Below are 23938 nucleotides of genomic sequence, written 5' to 3'. Positions count from 1 at the left end.
GCCAGTTAATCAAAATTAACGAGAGAGAGAGAGAGAGAGAGAGAGAAAGAGAGAGAGAGAGAGAGAGAGAGAGTTCTTATACTTTTTTGCAGGTCAGTGGCTCGAGGAGGGGCATTGACCTACAAATCAGTTTCCGACTCTCATGTTTGTTCTTGCCGAGAGAACTAAACGAGCTTAATGGGTGACCCAACGGGTCACTTGTTTCGTTTGTATATTATCTAAAAGTGTTTACAAAAAGTGAAACAAAATACGCCCTTCTTAAGCGATAGACTCGTTTCACTTGAAAACACTTCCTGTAGTTTCGACTTTGAACGAGAATGGAAAACGATCCTCGAGTGCAATTGCGGTTCCTACTCTTGGATTTGGCTAACAATCTCAATCCAAAAGGTTTCGAGAACATGAAGCTGGTGTGGTCTGTTCAAACTATATCCCTGCGGGCAAGGGTGGATTGGAAGACATCAAATACCCGATTGATCTATTTGCCCAGTTGCTAAATCGGATGATTATATCGGTTGATCACACCGAGCCGCTCAGAGGTATTATCGAGAAATGCATGGACGACAGCAACCACGAACTACTCAACCAGTTTCAAGCAAAGTATGGAAAGCATGGCATCGAAAAAACGTGTTACCCTCTTATCGAAAACGACGACAAGGATGATCATCACGACCCCCCTCTTTAACCGTAGTCGAATGCAGACTTATTTTTTACAACCAAACAAAAAAAAACGGATTAAAAAAAAAAAAAAAAAAGGATGGGATAACAATTCCGTCCCCAAATGAATGGGACTGGACAAAATTATCCAGTGGTTATTCAAATTAGCGGCGGACCTAAACAAGAATCACCCCTCCCCCCCCCTATATATTAGTGTCCAATAATCTACTGAAAAAATTGCAGAAAACCGAAAGCTGTTCTTAACATGGGGAGGTTGGGAGTGTTTATTCTGAAAGCCGTTCTTAAGTGGGGGTGATTATTCTCGTTCAGGTCCGCCGAATTAGCGCTTATGGCGGCAATTAAGATACAGAAAAGTCTATCTGATGTAGTACTCATTACAGAACGAAGATGCAGATGTGATGTGCGATATTAAAAAAATAACGTAATTTGATCAAGTAGAATTTTTTATTTAAGAAAATCAAACTTTACGACTAAATGAATCGTGGTGTTTTCGTCGGGCATGATTAAATCCGATGAATTAAATAAGGAAAGACGACTCAAATCGAAGTTGAGAAGTAAAATAATCCGCCTTATGTTCAAATAGTAGTAAACTTGCTGAAAATCGTAAATTTTGATTTTTCTAATTAAAAAAAAAATACTTGATTGATTTACGTATTTTTTGGAATATGACATCTTTGTTCTGTAACGAGTACGTACATCATACAGAGTTTTCCGTATTTTCTTAACTTTTAATGGCACTTGTTGAAGTTGACAGATCGATTTTTTTTAATATGTCGTTTTAAGCAAAAACAATATTACGTACTTAATTGTCATGTCGAAAAAAGTGATGATGTAAATAACTTTCTACTCGATGAATTTTCGTAATTTTTGGATATATTGCTATTTTCGACATGACAATTAAGTACATAATATTGTTTTTGCTTAAAACGACATATTAATAATAAAAAAAAAAATCGATCTGTCGACTCTATTTTAACAAGCACCCTTTTAATTGCCACCATAAGTGCCAATTTGAATAAGCAACAATTATCCAAACTAATCAGGAAGTGAACACTGAACAGATAGTAAAATGCTTATCATATTATCAAGATTTCCAACAATTTTATTACATAGATATATTGTACACTAATTTTAGGGACCTTCCTTACGATTTTATTTGTACCCCCCTCCCCCGGCCACAGCTGCTGCTGGGAGTTCTTTCATGATATTGAAATAAGGAACGATGAAATGTAGGCGACTTGTGGGTAACATTAACTTTTTATATCAAAGGAAATGACTCATAACAACTTTTTTTTTTTTTTTTTTTTTTTTTGTTACACAGTGATCACCACTTATCAAGGCCCGGAAGCCACTCAGGGATAAGGGTTATTGCAAGTACATTACGTTAGTGAGGAGATTTGATGAAGTGAACTTTTGTTTAGATTTTTATTCTAAAGTTCAAAACAAATAATATCAACAGTTTTTTTTTTTTTAGATTTGTTTTGAAATGGAAAACTTGTTTGGAGGGGGGCAGTAAACGGAAAACAAGTTTTGCATTGGCAGAAATGTAGCCACTTAATTGAGAAGTGACTGTTACGGACTCTAAAAAGCAAATATAATTCTAAATGATACGCTCTTTCGTTTTTCGCTTCGTTGGAATTTGCTTTCCTCCTCACTCTTGAAAGCAAGGAAGTTTTCACAGGAACTTGTGAACTCAGAATATTTTCAATCAATAGAAATTGTTCCCAACCCACAAAAGTCACACAAATATGTGAAGATAATAAACCAGTACCTGGTCAACAAAATCAGTTTTCTCCAGACTTCACCAGCCGAACGTGCATGGAAGAACCAAGAACGTCTGCCTAGCATCTCCCCTTTGATTTCAGACGAAGAGAAGGTGGCGGAAAGAACTAAATTACTCATGTGCGAGCATTCTTATTCTCATAGGCACATTCTTACACACCACACTAGCAAGAGTCAAGCAAACAGAAAAGAATTATTACCTACTTACGCGCACTAACAAAAACAAGGTAAACCAACATACACACATACACAATGCTACGCTGCTAAATACTCACATACGTATATCCACACTATGAACATATTAACTTACATACTTGTAACTAACTAAACTTTTTTCACTAAACACATGTCTATATAAATGTTTAAAAAATGTTTTAAACTAAAGTTTCGTTTTTCTCCATTTTTCATTTACAAAACTCTGTTTTAGGCAGCACTTACTACTTGGTGACCCTTCTATTCTCTCAATGTTTCATTTTATTTCCATTTTTGATATGCATGTTCTATGTATGTATTAGTGATGGGACGATTCCAACATTTTTTACTGATTCCGATACAATTACAGATTACATATTAAATTCCAGATTCCGATACAATTACTGATTCCGATTCTTTATAAATCTCTAAATATTTAACTATAAAATTGTTATTTATTCCCGGGCACCGTAAAAACAAATGTTAAATGTACATATATTTTCTCAAACGTAAAAACACACTTTGTGGGGGGTGGGGGTACCTTTAGATGTTACTTTAACTAGTAGTTTAAAATCAATGAATCTTTATTATTTTACCATAACTACCAGCATTGGAAGATTTTGTTTAAAAAAAAAAAAATCAAATAAAAAAGATAATTAAAGAAAATCGTTTTTGGCATTCGAAAATAGGCACTAATTTTTCCGATTCCGATACTCCAAAAGTTCCGATTTTCCCAATTCCAATAATGGTCCCAACACTAATATATATCCTTTATTCCTTTGCTAAAGCAATACATTTATATTAAATGTTGGTGTTACTCTTGGAAATATCCAAAGACACTATCATCGTCCAAAATGTCTTCTAGCAAAGTCAGGGATCATGCCACAGAAACAAAGAAAACCAACATTAAAATGCAACTTCATTGGTTTTTAGAAGTTTTTTTTTTTTTTTTTTTTTTACATAGGCATCACCACATTATCAAGGCCAAGAGGCCACTCAAGGATAAGGGTTAAAGAGTGTACAGTAGAAATTGGACAGTATAGTAATCATTAGTAATGAAAATTTGGTAAAGTTGATAACTTATATGGAAGTTAATATATTTTTTGAATTCACAAATATAAAAAATAATCGTTTCTCTATTTCTATTTTCAAACAATTTTTGTAAGTAAAAATCAATTGTTGAAAAAATAATCTAAAATAAGAAATAAGCAATTAATGTAGTTTTGTTTTGTGTTTATATAAAATAAATTTTAATTCACAGACGTCAATACAGTGCAAAGTTGTAACGGATAAATATAAACTGAAGCAAATTAAGATATAATGACGGAATAAGTTATACAAATTCACCTTTATTGATATAATTCTGCATATATTGTGTTTGTAAAATTTTGCATATATTGTGTTTGTAAAATTTTGCATATATTGTGTTTGTAAAATTTTGCATATATTGTGTTTGTAAAATTTTGCATATATTGTGTTTGTAAAATTTTGCATATATTGTGTTTGTACTTGTGTCAGCATGGTTATGTGTCCCCAATAATTGGCGTAAAACATTAATTCCTTCACTCTCAACTCGGCAGTTTTGTATAAGGAGAGGTCGCTTTTTATGCCGACATTTTAGCAAGTCATTGTGACCGTTGGTGGATTGACTACGTTTAATTTCAACGCTCTTAACTTCCAGCTGTACAATGGAGACATCGGCTAAGGTGTTACGTTGTTTTTTACGAGTTCGCGCCTACCTGCCTACTACCACTTTTTTTGGGTTTTTTTTTCACACCGCTCTTCACCCAAACTGCCTACTGTTGTTTTGATTCCCCCTCCTCGCTACTACCACTTCTTTTACCCCCCCTCCCCGGGTTCCTTACTACACCTCCACACACTCGAGCAACGCCAAGTACCCTCGCTAGTTAATAATAAAGAGCTAAAAAAAATGGGGGGGGGGTAATATTGCTATTGCTAACTAGACTCATTCTGAATCATTCTTGTTAACTTCAGTAAGCACCACAATACCACATTTACACTATGGATTATTACCAAATGGTTAAGTAAATTAGCCTCTTTCTATTGTATTTGTCCAATGTTTTTATCCCCTTCACTGCAAAAGAATTTGTAAAATTGAATAAAGTAGAATATATGAAATAACTGAATACATTTTTACTTAACATTACATTGCATTTTATTTTCATTCTTTCTTAATTCCTGCATAATTTGGGGCTAAATTAAATTTTAATAATTCGATTATACTGATTTTTTTTATTTTCATATTACCACCAGTACTTAGTATGTGTTTTTATGACTTTTAGCACTTAACATTTTTACACTAAAATTTGACCAGGAACATTAACTAAACAATAGATTGCTCAGGATGACGGTTAAATTTACAGGAACCCTTATAATCAATTTCGCCCATATTTTTTGTGCCTTATAAAACTTTGACGTAAGTTGAAATGGGAACACAAAATAAATTTACGACGCTTCTACACTATTGGGACGAGATTTCAGAAATCGTTATACTGAATTTCACATCAAAACAATGGTATCTATATTTTTAAGATGATTATATCAAAAAATTACAAAAATCGATAAGGTAGAAAATTATTTATTAAAGAAAATAAAAAATAGATTTTGAAGATCGCAATACACAGGAGAGTTCAAAAGGGAGGTAATTTTCCGTTTAGATTCAAACAAGATGGCGGCAATTTTTCACCTGCTAACACGATTAAAGTTGTTTTCTTTAATAATTCAGTAATATTCAGGTAATTCCGACTGCATAATTTGGAAGCTACCATTGTAACTTATTAGAATTGACAAAAAAAATAGTTGAAACCATTGTTTTTTATCTGAAAACTCAATTTATCGACTACAAAATCTCGTCCCAATAATGTAGAATCACCAAATTTACTTGGCATTCATTCATTTGGGACGTTATAAACGTACACTACTGGGCCCCCCTTCTATAATTAGAATCAATACACGTCTATATTTCTTTTTTATTATTTTTTTTAAGGAAATTGCTTAAGACAATGCATGAACCCACTTGATGTAAAGAGCTAACAAGAACAAAAGCTGATTATTGCAAAGACAGGAGATGCCTATTGACCTTAGTCTTGAAAAGACCAAGGCTGTAGGTAGAAGGAAAACAGTGAGCAGGAAGAGAGTTCCAACACTTGTAGTCCTTGGAAAGAAGCTACTGGAATACAAAGCTGTATTTCAAAGAGGTATTAAAACAATGAATTGATAGAGGCCTCTAGACCAGCTGGAACAAAGGAATAGATCAGACACTTCTGAAGAGCACATATCATAATAGTAGAAAAGACTGAGACTAGCAACATCATGTTTGTGAGAGAGAGAGAGAGAGAGAGAGAGACTAGTGAAAAAGAAAGTCTGGGACCAATCACGTAGTAGTACATAGTACAATGGGGAAAGGAGTGGCTGGTTACTTTTAATGCATCTAAAACCAAGCTTCTCTCTTTACATCATCAACATTCTGATCCACATCTGGCATCAATTGAAATGAATGGCTCTCGTCTTCAGGAGGCCTCAAGTTTTGACAAGCTTCTGGGCTTGACCATTACTCCTGATCTTAAATGGAACACGTACATCAAATCTGTTGCCAAGGCCGCTGGAAAAATGGTGGGATCTTTCTATCGATCCGGTAAATATCTCACTGCTGATGCTATTCTATATAAGAGCCAGGTACGTCCAAGGATGGAATACTGTTGCCACATCTGAGCAGGAGCTGCTAGAAAGGACTTGTCCTGCCTTGATAGAGTTCAAAATAGACTTCGTAGCCTTGTAGGAGATGTCCTTTTCTCCTCCTTGCAACCTCTATCTCACAGAAGAGATGTTGCGAGTTTGTCTCTGATGTATCGTTATTTTCATGGAAAGTGTTCGACTGAGCTTCAATCTATGGTCCCCCCTCGCCAAACTTTCACAAGAAACACTCGTCTAGCTGTAAACACTATCAATAATTCCCCTCACTCTTTATCTGTGCCTAAACCTAAACGTAGATTCCATGAACAAAGCTTCTTTCTTAGAACTGCACGCCTGTGGAATTGTCTTCCGTTTTCCTGCTTTCCAGCTGACTACAATATGGTTGTGTTCAAGTCTAACGTAAATAAGTTCTTGATGAGCCGTTCCATATAAGTTATCAAATTTACCAAATTTTCATTACTAATGATTACTATATTGTCCAATTTCTACTGTACACTATTTAACCCTTATCCTTGAGTGGCCTCTTGGCCTTGATAATGTGGTGTTGCCTATGTAAAAAAAAAAAAAAAAAAATTATAGATACGTTTCTGCAATTTGTCAAGAACCTTCAAATGAGGCACAGATTCACCAGCCCAAATATGACAACAGTACTCCATGCGAATTTGTGTATATTTACTTGTCTCCTCACGAGGGCAGAATTAAATGCAAGATGGTTTGCAAAAATGTGAACAAAATTCAGTTCTACAAAAGAGCTATTTTAGATGGAAACAAAATAGAAATTGCCTCAGTTTAAAAGGATTTCTCCTTCACTGACCAACGACAGAAAAGTTCAGCATCATAACACAAAAGATACTACACTTTAATCCTAGCCAAATGACATATTATTTTGTAGGAAAATATGTGCAAATATATCCATTTTCTCCCATGCTATCAATATATTATTTTGTCAGTAACAAAAAATGTCTTTTATTAACTCCAGCACCAACCCTAAGTCTGGGATGGCAATACAATAAAATAAATTTAAAAAAATTGTGTGGTAATACATGAAAAATAATTTCTGAAAAAAAAAATTGTGAGAATTTTATCATATAGACAACAAAATGAAAAAGTGGTTAAAAAAAGCAAATATATGACAAATGTTACCAAAGGCAAGATACGTTACTCGTCTACCTACCTAAACAAGTCTTTTTTATGGTTTGACTTATTTTAAAACGATTTAATTTTTTCTTAATGGCAATTATTCTGAAAATACGAGAAAAATGGTTACTCGTTCTCTCTCATCATAAAATAGGTGATCACCACGGATGCTTCATAAGATTAAAGTTTTGAATAATTTATTTTATTATTTAAAACATCTTTTTCTCCAGTATTTCCAAAACTGTTGATGTCTGATCACACAGAAAAATATAGACTTGGTTTTATGTTTGTTAGCAGCATGGGGGCAAAGAGTAAAATTTTATTTAAAAATAAGATTTCCAGTTTTAGTCAATACCAGCAGGGAGACCTGACGTTGTCCGGACTGGAAAGAGGATCAACAAATGTTCCAATACTTTGTGTCATCAAAATTGGTGAAATCGCCCATTTTTCAATCAAATCGATTGGTTGCCTGCTCTCACATACTTCCCTCTGCAGTGACTTCGTCTAAAATGCATTGTAATCTACATTGCACTGTTGATTTTATAAAATTATCTTTAAATAATGGCTTGACTTGAAGTTTAAAATGCAAAATGCAAGTATCACAGTTTAATTGTGCTCTAAACAGAAAATATTCATTTTGAACGTCCCCCTGTCTTATCAAAGAATCAACTGTTGATTTTATCAAATTATTTTTTACATAATTACTTGAATTAAAGCTAAACACGCAAAAGTCAAGTATCATGGTTTAGTTGGTCTCTCAAACGATTAATTTCGAACGTGCCTCTGTCTTATAAAAGAATCTAATGTTGATTGTATTGGCTGGGCTTTTCTGCTTGTGCGGTGATAAAACTGTGCAAATGCACTTGTGATGCTTGGTTGCATAAAAGTGTAAAATTTGGTCCAAATCAAACTTCTCTCTTTTTATCAGATCTTTTTGATTGTCAACTTTTGATACTTATTGGAAGCATTCCGAGACAAAACCTATCTAAGAACACTTCCAGAAACATCAAGTATCATTGTGTGAAATTTCATAAAAATCAGACCACCCATTTCCGCACGCTCACACACACATGCATGCACAAAGTTTCATTTACATAATCTCTACGATTATATAAAAGGAACTTTGTCTGTGTGTTTAAGTTCGTTCCCCATGGACTCAAAAACGGCTGGGTTGATGTTTATGAAATTTCACACCACGGTACATTGTGTACTTGGCAGTGTTCTTAGATTCAAAATAATCCGATAGAAAGATTGAACAGCCAAGTTTGACCAGATTTAACACCTTACACAACCTAATATCATAAGTGCATTTGAGAAGTTTAATTGCCACACAAGCAGAAAGGCCTGGCATATAAAATCAACAGTAGGTCCTTTGATATGACAGGGGCACCTTCGAAATGAATGTTTCTGTTTGAAGCATAATTGCACCATGATACTTTACTTTTTCATTTTAAACTTCAATTGAAGCCATTATGACCACACAAGCAGTAAGGCCAGGCATATAAAATCAAAAGTAAGTTCTTTTATTTATGACAGGGGCGTGTTCGAAATTAATGTTTCTGTTTAGAGCACGATTGAAATATCATAATTAACTTTTGCATTTTAAACTTTAATTCAAGCCATTATATATAAAAATAATTCAACATTAAGTTCTTTACAGTGCAATGTAGACTACAATATATTGTGGACCAAGTCACTGCAGGAAGACATGTGAAGCTTCCTCTCAATGCACCGCGATCGGTCCCCAACTAGGCAATCAATCAATTTGATTGAAAAATGGGCAATTTCACTGATTTCCATGACAATAAAAATATGGGAGTGTAAAATATCCATTAATCATCATTCAATTCCGGGCCAGGTCGGGTCTCCCTGCTAGTAGCAGAAAACCTTTTTTTTATTAACAAAAGTCTAGCAGATATATCTGGCGTTGCTGGGATTAAAATTTCAAAATGTCTTCGTCATTCGGATGATGTTAATGACACACGCATGTCATTGTGCCTATCTACTTGCCTCCCCTCGAGGACAGAGTTAGACACAAGGTCAGTTTTTAATGTGGGGAAAATCCAGATCCCCAAAGAGGAGCACTCTAGATAGGAACAAAAAGGAAAAATTGTCTCAGTCTAGAAGGACTTCTCCTCCACTGACCGAGGACAGAAAAGGTAAAGTGTAGTATCAGAACAGGTACTACACTTTTCATTGTTTGAAACAACTTCTTTTTTTTTCTTTTTTTTTTTTAGAAATAATGCTTAACATCAACTGATACACATTTTTAGTCATTTTACTGTGGGGGATAACTTTTCTATATAAATTTAACGTAAAATGTACACCAACTTTTTGGCCACAAAGCGTTCAACCAGTCATGTCATCTCTATAATTTTTTCAAGTTTGGCGATCGAGGGGGGGGACATGAAAAATACACTTTTTTTTTGTTTTTTTGTCATGTTGGGGGACGGGAATTACGTTTGAAACATAAAATAATTTTTATGAGACCATTCTGTACTTTCACCTAACAATTTTATAAACAGAACGAACCCCAAAACATGACAAATTCATTGGGGGGGGGGGGATTACATTAGAAATATAAAATGACGAAAAATTTCATTTTAATTGTTTTTCGAATTAATTTTTGGTAGATCTTTTTTTTTCTTTTTTTTTTTTTTTTTTGCGATCGCTGCTATTTTTATTGAAACAAAAGATATATTTTTAATTATTTATTTTTTTTTGGGGGGGAGGGGGTCTTTCCAGTGCTCAATATCCGGAGAATAGTTTCTTCTCTTTGTGGCCCTTCTGCCGAAATATTTATTGGAGAGGGTATCACATACTTCTTTTTTTGGGCGATTACATTTACATGTTTTTATCCGTTCTTTTATTTTTGTTGTGGGTGTATCCACGTTGTCCATGATGAAAATGATTAGTATACAGGTGTATATCAAACGGAACTTCATATCAACCCAGGCAACGCTGGGTACCTATGCTAGTTATTTGTATTCTTTCTTTTATGATCCCTATTTTTCCTGTTCAAATTTGTTTTCTTACATAAAAAAAAATGGTGCTTCCTTGTTATTAAAGCGAAATTCGAAAATCAAAATATTGAATTTAAGCTAAAAACAGCAGTATCTAATTAACTGTCATGTCACATTGATGAACATATCCAAAAATTATGAAAAACGATAAGGTAGAAAATTAATTACTAATGAAAACAGTTTTGGGGGACAATTAGCGAAAATTGAGTTTTGCTAAATTGGCTTAAGAGTTTCAAAGTTTTCAAAAAATAATTATCTCCCAATTCGAACTCACCGGTTTCTTTTCTCTTTTTTAGCAGAACTCAATTTTCGCTAATTATCTTCGAAAACTATTTTCATTAAGAATTAATTTTCTATCTCAGTTTTTCGTAATTTTGGGATGACTGCGACATGGCAATTAAGTAGATACTATTAGTTTTGCTTGAAATACAATATTTCGATTTCATTCTATTACTGAAGAAGCACCAAAAAATTTAAATAGTTAGAGAGGCAATACAAAAAAAAAAAAAGATAGAAAGGAAAGGAAAAGAAAAAGACGGAAACGACGTGCACCTGCACCAGCACCACACAATTGAAGTAATGGTGCCGTTAAAAGTTAAATTTCGACGGAAACAAATTTGCTTCATGGAATGAAGGTGAACAGGACAGATACACTTTGATCCTAGTTTGACAGTCGCAACAACAGTACTAACAGCCCAAAATACATTAAAAAATAAATAATAAAAAAAAAAAAAGATCCTGTTTTGTTGATTCAATAACAATAAGGTCCGAGAGGGAAATGCCGGTTTATCTTTTAGGAAGTGAAAAGAATTTAAAATTTTTTTTTACCTTTTTTGTGTTGTCGTCTGAACAATTAAAAATATATATATATATATATTTACAGATGACGTCTTATTTGATTTAAGTTAATTATAAACAAAATACGGAACGCTAAATTTTACACAAAATTTTAACTCGAAGAGAGCCGTGCGACGTGCGTGCGCCCGTGCGTTCCTAATGCAGATCTATCTATGAATTGCGCCGTTTGCAAAAGCGACGGCAATCGATATGGGTCTTATCCGTTGAGCTACTATTAATTATTGGCAGATAAGTTAAGCTTTAGCAGACACGTGTCCAAACATATGTGAATGCATCTTCTTAGTCCTCTTCTTTCTCTTCCTCCTCCTCCTCCTTCTTCTTCTTCTTCTTTCTCTCTTGGCGGAAATGAGCTTAATTGCTGTATACATCATTTGTATCTAACCCTGGAGCTAGAATCAGAATGCAGGGGTATTTTGCAGTATAGGCAACAAAACGAAAATTTCGTCATTGATCAAAAAATAAATATACAACAAAGAAAAGTTACCAAAGGAAAGATAAGGTACTCTTCTACCTACCTGGATAAGTTTTTTTGTGTGTTTCAATTCATTTTAAAGCGTTTACTTACTTTGAATTCGAAGTAGTGCCGAATCTTAAGTTGGAACAAGAAAAAATGGCTGATATTAGACACCCAAAAATCGAAAATTAAACAAATACTAGTAGAAACCGACCCAATAAATGTCACGATGACATTATATATATATATATATATATATATATATATATATATATATATATATAATGACGATTGCAACATCTTGTCAGACGAGTGCCACTCCCTCAGGTACTGAAAGTCCATGAGCCGAAAATGATTTTAATCCTGCCGGCAAAATTCACACGCACAAGCAGACATGACACTGAAGACGGTCACTGGTATATATATACATATATATACATGCACGCATGCATACATATATACACATACATACACATACACACATACAAATAACCCACATATATACATACATACACATTACATATATGCATACATAGACATACTTATACATACATAAACATACACAAGACGGTCATTGGCATATATACATATATATATATAAACGCAAATATACATATCTACACATACACACATACATATCTGAAAACATACACACATATATACATACACCATGAATAATACACATACATACGTATACAGACATACATGCATACATACAGATATACATACATACACATATACAAATACATACACACATATACATACATATACCCATATGCACATACATATATGCATACACTTACCTACATACACGTACATAAATATGCACTCATACACATATGCATACATGCTCATACATACATACACATATATATGCATACATACACATGCATACATCTACATACATACACACATGTATAAATACACATACACACGCCTATATACATACATGCACATACATGCATATATACACATATATACACACACAAACATATATACACATACATATATACATAGATATACACACATATACACATGTACATAAACATGTATACACATATAAATATATATATATACATAGATACATATAATGATGGCAGATCAATTAGCTAAATCTCTCTCTCGGTTCAAAATGTTGACATCCAGCAACAAGCAAGAGCAAGATAGTCAGCAAAAGTCAAACTGCAGACCAGCTTAATGCGGGTACTGGTCTCCCTCTTTATGTTTTTTAACTCAGAGATTTACTTCTCCTAGAGGGGTTGCCTTCACCACGGCTTACGGGAGCCCTCTCCACCCCACATACACATGGAAATAAACACACGCATACATACATTTTTTTTAATAAAGTTTGTTTTAGACTCATTCTTCTGCAGCACATGACAATAATATAAACAAACTCACACATAATTTTCCAAACAAATCAACGTACGAACCGACGAGAACACAGTCCAACTGAAAATGAGTTAAAGACGCTTGGATTTAAAATATATATATATATATATATATATATATATATATATATATATGCATATATACATGTGCATATATGCATATATATGCATATATATATGCATATATGCATAGATATATGCATATATATATGCATATATATATGCACATATATATATATGCATATATATGCATATATATATGCATATATATATGCATATATATATATACATATATATATGCATATATATGTGCATATATATGCATATATATATGCATATATATATATGCATATATATATGCATATATATATACATATATATGCATATATATGATGATTGCAACGTCTTGTCAGACGAGTGCCACTCCCTCAGACACTAAAAGTCCATGAGCCTGAAAATGACATTTAGTCCTACCGGTGAATTCACAGGCTTAAGCAGACATGACACTGAAGACGGTCATTGTTATACATACATATATATACATGCACACATACATACATATATACACATACATACACATACACACATCACACACATATATACATACATACATACATACACAATGCATAATACACATGCATGCACATACATATACATACATACACACATGCAAACATATACAAGACGGTCATTGGCATACATACATATAAATATATACATGAATACTTACATATATACACATACGCAGATATATACATATATACATACACAATGCACTTTACACATTCTTACATATACATACGCACATGCACACGTACACATATACACACACGTATACGAGTACATATACACATAAACATACATATACGTACACATATGAACATATATATACATACACTTACCTACATATACATACACATATATATATGCATTCATACACATACACACATACATGCACATATACACTCATATATATGCATACATACACATACATATATATATATATGCATACATACACACATGCATACATACACACATATATGCATATATACACATAAAACACATATATGTATATATACACATACATACAAACATATATATAGGTATATACATACACAAACATATACACACATACATACATACATATACACATATACATACATATACATACACATGTACATATATAAACATACATACACGTATACATACATATATACATAGATACATATGATAGCAGATCAATTATTACATGCTTCCAGCATTTCAGGCCTACACGCGTCACAACATTTTCATCACCATAGGACTATCTTTTTATAGACAAATTCCTGAGGGAGTATCTATACAAAGATGATGTTATAAAGTTTTAGCTTTGTACGACAGCTAAATCTCTCTCTCGGTTCAAAATGTTGACATCCAGCAACAAGCAAGAGCAAGATAGCCAGCAACAAGTCAAACTGCAGACCAGCTTAATGCGGGTACTGGTCTTCCGCTTTATGGTTTTTTAACTCAGAGATTTACTTCTCCTAGAGGGGTTGCCTTCACCACGGCTTACGGGAGCCCTCTCCACCCCACATACACATGGAAATAAACACACGCATACATACAGATGTACACCAACATACATATGCATGTGAACACACGTTGATATCTTTCTAATGCTATAGTTTTTCTTTTTTCCCATGACGTCATACCTTTGTACCTATTTTTATATTTTTATTCATATTTTATATTTTTATTCCTATATATAGATTGTGATAAAAGAGCATAGCGACCATGATTCACTATTTTCGATGAAGAAGTAGTTTAAAAGAAAGCAGTGGAGGTAAAAATTAATTCTCTGTGTATTTTTACATCCATACATAAGAAAAACTTCTCTTTTGTCATTGGAAATTTAGATTTTTATTTTTATTACAAATATCTTCTTTTTTTTTTATAATTTGAATGTTTTTTTTTTTTCAAATACTCAAAGCAATTATTTTTACCTACAGATTTAATAACGATAAAAAATTTTTTATACAAAAATACTTAAGTGTTAAAATATATATATATTTTTTTAACTATCTTGACATTTGTAGGTCCTGCTTTGAAACATAGACAACATGGCCACCAATATGTGACGTCACTTGGTAAATACAAAATGCGACATCTGGAAACATGAAATGAAATACGTTTTAATAGCTTTACGTCTTGCTTTAATTTTGACTTATTCTTTGTTTTTTTTTTTATTAAAAAACTGAGACGCAACAGCTTTAGAGAAAACAATTTCTTGGTGTTTTTTTCCAAATTGCACTTATTTTAAAAAAATGCGGAAAAATCTTGATTAAGTAACATACTGGTCATGGTATGATGATGTCATATTCCAAAAATGATGTAAATTGATCAAGTAGTTTTTTTAACTAAGAAAATCATAATTTATAATTTTTATCAATTTTACTACTAAACTGCATTGAATATAAGGCTAATTTTTACCTCGACACTTCGAATTGAGTTGTCTCTCCCTTTTTTTTATTTCACTGGATTCCATCATAGTCGATGAAAACACTATAACTCGCTTAGTTGTGAAATTTGATTTTTTTCAATATAAAAAATCTGCTTGATCAAATTATGTGACTTTTTAATATTTCATCTTTGTTCTGTAACTGGTATGTATATCATACAAACTTTTCTGTAATTTCTTTACTTTTAATTGCCACCATAAATGCAATTTAAAAAAAAAAAGAAAAAATTTTATTCTGTCCCTACTTGTCACGAAATGAAGATTTCATATTCCAAAAATCACAAAATTGATCAAATATTTTTTTTTTTTATTGATGAAAAACAAATTTGCCGTTTTTTAACAAGTAACAGACAAGACCATGTTTTATTATAAAACATAATAAAGGGAGGTAATCAGTGATTATGTTGATGGTTTCCGTGTGTGCATTAGGATTGTCTGCCCTTGTTGATCAATTGGTTGACCGCTTTTTTTCATCCGCATTGAAACTGATGGCGCTTTTGCACTATCAGAAAGAAATTTTGTAGTCAATAAATGAAGTTTTCAGATAAAAAAAACAATGGTTTTTACTGATGTTTTTTGTCAATTCTAATAAACTAGCAGGAGTACCCGGCGTTGCCTGGATGTGGAGAGATTTTATGGTAAGAGTATTGATCAACAGAGCCCTAAAAAATGTTTCAAACACCAAAAAAAAAAATGAACCAACCACCTACAAAAATAAAAATAGCAGTGAGTACCTGTGCGGACACAAAAAAAAAAAAAAAGAAAAAAGTAGTAAGCAGGACTCTGTAATGCGAAGGAAGAAAAGAAAAGAAAAGAAAAAAAAGTGAGCGGTTTAGTAGCTGTACCCACTGCGACAAATGACATGGCGGGTTTCGAAATAAGACTAGTTATTGCAAGGCGTATGACGACTTTGCAAAATTGTTGACAAAAAGTGACCCCTCCTTGTAAAAAATTGTCCAGTTGACGGTGAAAGAATGAATGTTTTGGATATTTATATGTCCGAGAGACTGAGATTTTAAACGATACCAATTTTGTCAGTGTTAGTCGCATGTGTCGAAAGTTTTCACAAAACATACAAACATACACACACACTAACAGACGTTTGTGATTTATATTATAGACTAGTGGAGGGTAACCAATATTGCCCTGGTGTGGAGATGTTTTATAGTAAGGGTATTGATCAACAGAGACCTAAAAAAAAATAACCAACGCCCTAAAAAAATGTAAATAGCAGCAAAAAACAAAAAAGTAGTAAGCAGACAGGCAGGCTCGAACCTGTAACACTAAGAGGAAAAGGAAGTGAAAAATAAAAGTGAACAGTGTAGTTGCCACGGCCGCCGTGACATATGACATTGCCGCCATTTAAATTAACCTTAGTCATTGCAAGGCGTGAATGACTTAGCAAAAATCTTAACGAAAAAAGTGACACCTCCTTGTGAAAAACGGCCTAGTTGATGCTCAAAAAATTAATCTTTTTAGCCAATTTTTGGATATTGGTTGTCCAAGAGACTGAGCTGTATAACAATACCAATTTTGGCGTCTTTATCGCATGTTTTGACAGTTTAAATGAGATATACAAACATACACACACACTAACAGATGTTTGAGATTTATACTATAGACTAGCCTGGGTGCCCGGCGTTTCCCAGGTGTTTGGAGGTTTGTATTGAGCAAAAAAAAAAAAGTAGTAGTAGTAGGGCAGGCTCGAACCCGTGACACGAAGGCGGAAAATAATGTGAAAGAAAATCTGACATCTTACTGCTACTCCATGACGCGACTTACACGGTCGATTCATATAAAATGGAACTTTCAATTAGTGGCTTAAGAAGTGTTGCCGACCATGCAAAGATCATTGTTTGAATATATGGTAGTGTTTGAAATATATATATATATATATATATATATATATATATATATATATATATATATATATAATATGGTTTCATCATGAGATTCGTCCAAGTTCAGAACATTAAAATTAGGCAAAGTCAATCCAACTGATATGATGACTTACAAAAATGGCTCACAAAAAATCGACCCCTCCTTGTAGAAAACTGCCCAGTTGAGGGTGAAGAAATTAATGTTTTGGGCCAATTTTTTTAGATTTGTCATCGGAGACGTTGAACTTCAAAATGATACCTATCTCATGAAAATCTGCCGCCTCTGTTGAAAGTTTTAGGCAGACATACATACATGCATACATACATTTAAACAGACAGGTAAGATCACAATGTTAGCTACAAAATTATCCAGTCAAAATTACCTGAAGTGCCTAAAATTTTACTCCATTTGGCGCTTCTACACTATCAGAACGAAATTTCGGAAACTATAATACTGAATTTCACATGAAACCAAAGGTACTACGTATTCCTCATATTTTTAAGATGATTATATCCAAAAAATTACAAAATCGATGAGGTAAAAAATTATTTATTAAAGAAAATGGAAAATAGAATTTGAAGAAACCGATCGTATTTGCTTTTGTAAGATACAGGAGAGTTCAAACAGGAGGTAATTTTCCATTTCGATTTATTTTATATAAACAAGATGGCCGCAATTTTTCACCTGCTAAAACAATAAAAGTTGTTTTTTTTAAATAATTCAGTAATATTCAGGTAGTTTCGACTGCATAATTTTGAAGCTAACATTGTAATTTATTAGAATTGACAAAAAAATCAGTAGAAACCATTGTTTTTTATCTGAAAACTCCATTTATCGACTACAAAATTTCATTCTGATAGTGTAGAAGCACTGACTTTTCTGGATTTTCTTTACTCTTAATTGCCGCCATAAGAGGAATTCTAGATATGTACTGTTTTCTATAATAAAAACTCCAATTCCTCTGCAATTGGCATTGCATTTTCTTTGTTCTTTTCATGCGAAAGACTAGATTTTTGTGTTATTAATGTTATAAACTGTGTTACATTATTTAAAAATATAGAATCTCTTACAAATCTCTCATTCAAATGGAGTTATATCCCTGTGAATCCATAAAAAAAATGATAAAAAGAAGTCACAATTTCCTAGTCTTTTGTAATATTTTCATTGTTTTGTCTAAATTCTTGTATTAAACAAATGGATGAATCTCATGATGAAACCATTATATATATATATATATATATATATATATATATATATATATGTATATATATATGTATATATATATATATATATATATATATATATATATATATATATATATATATATATATCTTTCAAACACTACCATATATTCAAAAAATGATCTTTGCATGGTCGGCAACACTTCTTAAGCCACTAATTGAAAGTTCCATTTTATATGAATCGACCGTGTAAGTCAATTGCGAATATGATTTATTGGTAAGACGTTTTACTTCTTCTCGACGAACAGTATCTGAATTTTCAATAGTAAACATTTAATTAAATTTCAATTTGTGCCATTTAACCATATATTCAAACACTACCGTGTGTGAATATATGGTTAAGTGGCAGTTTTAGTTATTTAGAACTGCTTTAAAGCTTCACCGCTCACTTATTTTTCAACTAAATTTCAAACAATTATTACAGTTTATAGATCACCTTGTCAGCTAAATTGTGAAAATAAATTTTCAATTTTCGTTGAGTAAAACAAAAGTTATGATAAATTTACTGGTGTTCAAAATTGTAGAAAAACATAAGGAGGTGAGCGACGTTTTTTTTCATAGCAACCACGTCGCTTCAGCTACTACTGTAAAAAAAAAAAAGAGAAGTAACAAGTGAAACAGAGAGAATGAAAACATGAAAGGGAGATAATTGGGGGGATTTTATTGAAAGCAGACGAGAACCATGTTATGTCTATGGGGGTAAAATTATAAGACTGAAATTAAACAAAGAACAAGTGAATTTACTGGAAGTCTCAAAAAATCGTGGGTTACAATAGAAAATGCGAACATGAAAAGTAATATGATTAAGCTTAAACATGGAAAAGTAAAGGACTTTTTTTTAATTCAATTTATAACATTGTATAACCAATTCTTAATGCTGCAATATTTTACGTTATAATTTTATTATATTTTTTACTGGAATATTGTGGCCTTTTCTTTTCCAGTGTTAACAACTAGCCCTTTACTTTTTCATGTTTAAGCTTAACCATATTACTTTTCATGCCCACATTTATATATACATATATATATATATATATATATATGTGTATATTCAGGGGAAAAAATCATAAAAAAAGTCGCAAAAAAGTCAAAAAAGAAAAATGCAAAAACTATTAAAATGTATTTTGTTTCATATTTCCGGGGGCTTCTTTTCTAGGACAATTGCTCTTCACATCTAAAACCAAACTTCTATCTTTCTATCACCAACGCTCTAACCTTCATCTGGCATCAATTGAAATGAATGGCTCGTCTTGGGGAAGCTCCATGTTTTGACAAGCATCTGAGTCTGACCTTTACTTCTGATCTGAAATGGAACATGTACATCAAATCTGTTACCAAGATCGCTGGAAAAATGGTGGGATTGTTCTACCGCTCCAGTAGATATCTCACTGCCGATGCAATTTTCTACTTATATAAGAGCCAAGTACATTCTAGAATGGACAGGAACTTGACAAAACAGACTTTGTAGCTTAGGAGAGGATGCTCTTTTCTTTTCTCTGCAACCTCTTTCCCACAGAAGAAACTTTGCAAGCCTGTCTCTGCTCTATCGTTATTTTCATGGAAAGTGCTCGTCTGAGCTCCAATCTATGATCCCCCTTTGCCAAACTTTCATGAAAAACACTCGTCTATCTGAAACCAATATCAATAATTTTCCCCACTCTTTATCTGTGCCTAAACCTTAATGTAGATGAACAAAGCTTTTCTTAGAACTGCATGCCTGTGGAACTTTCTTCCATTTACCTGCTTTCCAGATGATTACAATATGCTTATCTTCAAGTCCAATGTAAACAAGTTCTTGATGAGTCATCTCCTTAAGTAATCAAATTTCCACTACTAATGATTACTACGATATTGTCCTATTGACTACAGTACACTAATTAACCTTCATCCTTGAGTGGCCTCCGGGCTTTGATATGATAAGTACTGATTCCTTTGCAAAAAAAAGAAATGTTTTCAGAGGTCACATTTTGCATTTTACATACTGTCGCGTGACATCATATATTGGTGGCCATGTTGTCTATGTTTCTAAATAAGACCTACAATTGTCAACTTTGCCATTTTATTTTTTAAATAAAAGGACAACTTTTTTGTATACTTATATGGAAATCTGAATTTTATAATTGGAAATTTAGTATTTTTTTTTTGTCATAAATAATCAAACGTCTTTAGTATACATAATAACGAAAATGGTTTTGTCATAAAATACTTGGTACTCGTGCATTTTAACATCTGCATGCAAACTTATAAGTCATTCTTAACATGAGGAGGTGGGGACTTTGTCATCTTTTCCAAATACTATTTGATGTTTTCAAATTGTCATCCATTTCAGTAATAAAGTCTTTTAAAGATAGGTCAGCTCTTGCAATTGCTTCCTTAGCGATTTTATCCATATTTGTTGCATATTGTAGCAACTGCTAGGCACGGCCAGAATAAATGCCCGGTAGGAATATTTCACAGTGATCACTGCTTTGAAATACCCATGCATATGAAAAATGCGTAGGAACATGACGATGTGATACGATCACCACACATATAAAAGAAAAGGGACTATGTTACATTCCCTCATGTATGAATACAATAAACAGGCTGGAACATCCGAGATAGCCTGTATATAAAGATTAACCCACCAAAATTTAAGCCGTCCAGGATGCAGTTCCACAAGTAAACATTACTTCTGCCCATGGTTATCACATACGCCGGACTCCATCTATTTAGACGTAAAACTGCATTGGCAAGAATGTCACAATATCAAAGCAGTTTTCTCTTCAATTTCTCAAGTTAAACATGTGTTGGAAGGAATTTCGTTTGCGGGAGACATAAAAAACCTTGTCATGATTTTACGTGCAATGCAGACAAAATAATACCTATTGTGGAAATTCACCAGATTCAATGAGAATTCAAATCTCTTTTTGAATATTCTTATTTTAAACTACTTTTCTTATGATACGCACACACACACACACGTATTCTCTTATATGATTTATGGCCGGTTTCTCTTAAAAATAGCCACATCGACTTTAAGCAATCGTGCCGCACTTTTATCATAAAAAATTAGTAATTTCAGGCCTCGTGCCATACTCACAAAATCCTCACCAGTAATCATTTATAATGGACATTCGACACAAAAAAACACTTATGTTGGAACAATATTAATATTCTTAACACGTAAATAAATGTTGTTTATTTCATGTTAATTCAGCAATTTTGTGTTCTTTGTTGAGTGTCGACTTTTCCTGAATTTATTTTTATTTCTTTATTATGGGATGTAAGTTGGTAACCCTTTCTATAAATTGATGACCCTGTTAAATTTCCCTTTAATGGTCCCGCTTAAGTACATCCCCGAAAATTGATCCCTGTAAGAAATTTCATTCTCACACAACTCAATTTCCTCCCTGCAGAAGCAAATGAATTCCACAAACAAAAGCCATACCTTTAAACTCAAAATTTATTCACAAGTAAAAGCAATGAAAGTTCTTTGGTTCTGGTATAGTCCTTTTTCAAAACGGTGGCCCGATTTGCTTCCATAGCATGGAGTCTTTAGTTTGAATTCCTATTGTTGGAATGTTAGTTCGTTGTTCCTTTGGAAGGATCCATGAATGTTTCATGGTAAATTCGACGGGAATGATGACGCCTATAATCAGGCATATGTGAGCCTCTTGGAACTCAAGATGAAATGAGATAAGATCCAATATTTGGTAAATAAACATGCAGAACAGTTCTTGAATGTCATCCTCAATTAGGATAAATACAGCAATATAAGTTGTCTCTGCTTGTAGCGTTGTAGCCTTCGTTCACCAACTGTTTGGTGTCCATGAAGGAATTGTCTTGGCTCCCTCGAGAGAAAGGGCCGCTGAGTTGAGTCTATCCCATTCTGAATTTCTCTTAGACTGAAAAATAATAGCATGACAGAAAAGGCGCACCAAGTCAAATCACCTGACACATTCAAATTTAAACCAATCACAGACCGGCTACTAGAACTGTGTGGCCGGCTTAAACAAGAAAGATGGCGGTTGTATATGGAATTTCTCACATCTCATAGATTTGTGACTCTGCCATGAATTCGAAAACACATAAAATAGATTGGTGACATCCTGACTTGCATCTACTTGAATCACAAAGAAATTGTTGAACAGGGAACTGATTTTAGTGCTTATTCAAATTGGCACTTATGGCGGAAATTAAAAGTAAAGAAAATGCAGAAAAGTCTGTATGATGTACATACACGTTAACGAAAATGTCATATTAAAAAATTACGTAAATCAGGGTTCTTTTTTAACTGAGAAAATCAAAATTTACAAATTTTAGCAAAAATGACGTAATTTTTGGAATATGACATCTTTGTTTTGTAACAAGCACGTACAGACTTTTCTGTATTTTTCTTTACTTTTAATTGCCGCCATAAGTGCCAATTTGAATATGTAGCGGTTGATGAACTATTTTATATATGCAGATCAATGCTCTCTGCCAACGTGATTCAGCAAGACTGACAAATCGGTTGGCAGAGCGCATTGATTTTAGCTGTCCCCTAAAGGACTATTTTTAGCCCTTTGGAAAATCAGCTGATTTGGGCAGAGAGACGCCAGCGATCAGAACAGATCTCTCTCACATCACTCCTAATACCGCTACTCACTGGTTACTGCCATCCGTCACTCACCTACTCGACCATCAGCAGATGACACCCAGCCAGCCAGATTCCTTTGCCCTTTCTTTCTTTTCAGTTCGAGAAACAATCTCGTCTTTCTTCTGCAATAAACTCTTTTTGTTGTTATTTGTTTCAAGGAGGTGTTTTGTTGTTTTTGTGATTATTAATTAAATAATTATTAGGAGAGTAATGTACTAGGTGTGTCAGAAACCGATCTTAAGAATGTGTGAAAAAAAATTGAATAATTCGACCTCCTATTTTTACAAGCTTATAACTACTTGAAAAATGTAATTCAAACCCTAATTTTTTTTTCAATTAAAGGAGCAAAGACCAAAGTTTAAAAAAATAACAGGTTTAATAGCAAATTATGCAATATTTGTTTTTTTAAATCGGTTTTCTTTAAAAAAAATTTGAAGAAAATAAACCAAATTTTACTTTGTTCGGTTATAAA

The 23938-nt window shown here is 33.0% G+C and overlaps 1 protein-coding gene across 2 annotated transcripts in view; it reads right to left on the bottom strand.

Annotated features, from left to right (window-relative positions):
• The window catches only part of LOC145242079 (ornithine aminotransferase, mitochondrial-like), a 138397-nt gene that overhangs the window by 107959 nt on the left and 6500 nt on the right, over window positions 1–23938 (bottom strand). Inside the window, exon 1 of one of the 2 annotated variants that reach the window (XM_080104989.1) lies at window positions 11352–11541. The exons of the other annotated variant lie outside the window; for it this stretch is intronic. The gene's annotated coding sequence lies outside the window, so the exon portion shown is untranslated. Of the gene's footprint in view, window positions 1–11351; window positions 11542–23938 lie in introns of those variants that run through there. 2 annotated transcript variants of the gene reach the window in all.

Source organism: Euprymna scolopes, chromosome 21 (genome assembly GCF_053919585.1).
Source record: "Euprymna scolopes isolate OS-2025 chromosome 21, ASM5391958v1, whole genome shotgun sequence".
Classification (NCBI taxonomy): domain Eukaryota; kingdom Metazoa; phylum Mollusca; class Cephalopoda; order Sepiida; family Sepiolidae; genus Euprymna; species Euprymna scolopes.
Note: the sequence above shows the minus strand (reverse complement) of the source record. Positions and strands in the feature narration are given on the sequence as shown.